We start from the raw sequence: 3,492 nt of genomic DNA, 5'->3' as shown, positions 1-3,492 counted from the left end.
TTTTTCAGACTATTTCTTAATTTCAGATATTCACATTTTTCTTGAGTGGAAAGTGAGTTTGAGTAGATAAGTTACTAGTTTCCTCTTGCATGCACTTTAATTAGAATTTTGAGGGAACTACTGATTGGTTGTACACCAGGCTTTAAGGTTGTGTGTGTTTCCTTTTTCTGTAGTAGTGAGTTTTTAAAAAATTTTTACCACTAAAATGGAATTAAAAAAAAAAAAACTCATTATGGAAATTTTCAAATGTATGCAAGAGAATAACATAATAAACAGTAGTATAACTATCATTACACTAACTTCAAAAGTTAAAAACATGTGGCCAAACCTAGTTTCATCTCTAAACTAGTTGCTTCCAGCTTATTTTGAAGCACATCTGAGATGTATCATTAGATTTATATTAGGCATTTTCTCGTAGTAAAACACAATACTATTTTTTTTTTTTTTGAGACTGAGTCTCACTTTGTCACCCAGACTGGAGTACAGTGGCACGATCTCGGCTCACTGCAACCTCTACTTCCCGGGTTCAAGAGATTCTTGTACCTCAGCCTCCTGAGTAGCTGGGATTACAGGCGCGCCCACCACCACGCCCAACTAATTTTTATATTTTTTGTAGAGACAGGTTTCTCCATGTTGGCCAGGCTAGTCTCAAACTCCTTACCTCAAGTGATCTGCCTGCCTAGGCCTCCCAAAGTGCTGGGATTACAGGTGTGAGCCACCGCGCCTGGCCTTACAATATTATTTTACATCTAAAAAATTACAATACAAACTCAGTATCACCAAAGGAGGAAAACTTAAACACCATTGTCTTTCTCAGAAACACTGGATCCAACTACAGGGATTCTGAACCACTGGCTGTGTAGACGGAGTAATTTCATGATCAGTAAGAGTAATAACTGAAATTGATTCCAACATGTTATTATAAATATGTAAACCTATGCATTCAAAATGCTACTAAAACCAGCAACCACAAACAGCAAACTACCTCGATAACCTTTGAAAGGATATTGAAAAAATCATTCTGAAAACTGCTAACTTGGAGAAAAAGAAACATTTATCCTGTCTTACCTCAGGATAATCAAATTATGAAGGGAAAATTTTGTTGACTACGTAGAATTATTGCAATTAACAAATGCAGAAGAAGTGTTAGAATATTGCTGTTTTTTAATTTCTGTTAAATTGACAAATCTAAGCAATGATCATCAATGGCTTCAGAGAGTATTAGTTGAAAAGCTGATGAGAAACCTTGTAAGGATAGATGAGAATGGCAATACCTGAACCCACTCGTCAATCTTACAGTAATGTGCCTTCTGATAAGACTCAGCAGGTACCCAGCACCACCTATGAAGTGTTTGGCCAAAGTACAAAACCCCTGAATCCAATCAAGCTCCTACACCTATCTGTAAATGGAGAGTGAACAGCACAAAGGAACACATTAAAGAACACCATGGGGGCGCAGTCAACAAAATTCTGAACAGGCGATTCTACAGGATAAATGACTCGGTTTTCTTTAACAAGTTGTAGGGAAAAGGAGGAGGGACTTTTAAAAGATTTAAGAAACACAAAAATGCAAGTGTTACCTTTGTATATTTATTTGAATAAATCAACTTTTTGAAAAAGTTGAAATTTGAACAACTGAACAATAAGGTGAATGTCTTGGGTAAGCTCATCCATTTTAATTTTGCATCTTGACATGTCAAAAAACCACAAAGTACCTACTTTATATTAAGTAACTCATAGTTTACTAATTTATATTGTTAACTGTAAGTCTAAATTTTGGATAAGAATGTTTAGTAGGGTTCCTTTTTTTTTTCCCCAAAGATTATTTGCCCCTAGTCACAAAAATAGGTAGTAGTAGAGCTGGAGTTCAGTGTTCTGATTGATTTTTTGATTGACTTCAACAATTTTTCTACTGCCCAAGTTCTTCAGCTTGAAGTCCTAGAAGTATATAGTTGAAGGCAAAATCATACACTTGTAAAGAAAAAAATCATTTCTTCAATTATTATAAATTAGGGGAAGGGAAGATTTGGGGAGACAAGAAGAGGTAGAAGAATCAAGTGACATACAAAATAGAAAGAGGGAGGGGTGAAGAGGGTAGAAAATGAGAGAATTAACATCTCATGAAAAGAAAGGGTAAGATCTTGTTCCCTTTGACCTCAAAACTTGAGGCTTCTCACGTATGTATACAGATAATTTAGATTACTCTTCTCAACATGGATCTACTAATGTATTCTATCTCTAGGGATCTACCTTGACCTTTTCTTTCCCCTTATCTATGAATATTGTTGAAACTGCAGGCCATGGCTTGTACCCTAAGTTCTAAGAGTATAGACTTGTTAAAAAAAAAAAAAACTAAACAAAAACTACCTTTTTAAAGTGACGGATGATTAAAAATATGCTTGACAGTTATTCAATCAGGCTTGTTATTTTGTTAATTTTAGCCTGCCTTTTCTGTCTGTATATCAGATGTCTATGTAACTTAGTATATTGAAAGAAGTCACCTATAGGCTATTAGATGAAGATAGGAGTAGCAGGTGCAGTGCTCTTTTAGTATTTCATTTTAATCCTGGAACAAAACCAATGGTGCTCCAGTATCATTAAGTGAACTAATTTATTTATTTATTTTTTGTACTTGAAGTCATTGATTACTAGTTTTAGTTTCTTGTCATGTTTTCTTTTTTTTTTTTTTTTTTTTAAAGCTACTCTAATTATACTCAACCGTATCCTAAGGACTCCATGTAAATTGTCCTTCTATTTTTTGAAGAATCACTTAGTAATATTTTTGGGTGGGAGGAGTGGTAAGGAAAACATACCCACTCTCACTTATTTTCTGAGACTTACCTTAAAAGGTGTGTTTTCAATAGTGTCATCAGCAATTCAGAAAGGCAACATTTTAGAGTTGGTTTTTAAAACAATGCCTATATATTTATAGTATTACTATTGATTGAGTTTCTTCGATTTTTTTTTTTTTTTTTGTCTCATTGGGACACTGTATATTTCTGTGGTTCTTTAATATTATGACTTTCTGACAAATTAGTTTCAAATATTTGGGGAAGGAGAATCAGATTACAGGCAGGTTTTGGTCATACAAACCTAAATAGATTGGTATACTCTTTGTGAGATGTAATGCAGTTTTGAGGATATTTCTCTATCTCCCTCTAGCAGCATTTTTTAGTCATTGCTGTCATTAAAACCATAAATAGAAATCTCAAACAGTTGACACTCATTTATTTTCAAGGGAGAGAATATTTCTCTGATGCCATTTAATAAAAGGCAGTTAAAAAGAGGAAACAGACATCTTTGAACTACTTAAAATGAATACTTAGATGTTTCTGAGAGGGAGAATTTGAATTTCTTCTTTGACATTTGCCACTTGTGTTCCTAGACAAATCATTTAACATCTGTGAGACAGTTGTTCACACAGAATTTTCTCTTTGACCCTACTACGGGGTCACTGGACAGATGGGGTAATGTATAGGAAAGTACTTTGTA

This window comes from Chlorocebus sabaeus, chromosome 15 (assembly GCF_047675955.1).
Source record: "Chlorocebus sabaeus isolate Y175 chromosome 15, mChlSab1.0.hap1, whole genome shotgun sequence".
In the NCBI taxonomy this organism is placed as follows: Eukaryota; Metazoa; Chordata; class Mammalia; order Primates; family Cercopithecidae; genus Chlorocebus; species Chlorocebus sabaeus.
This window is presented reverse-complemented; position numbering follows the sequence as displayed.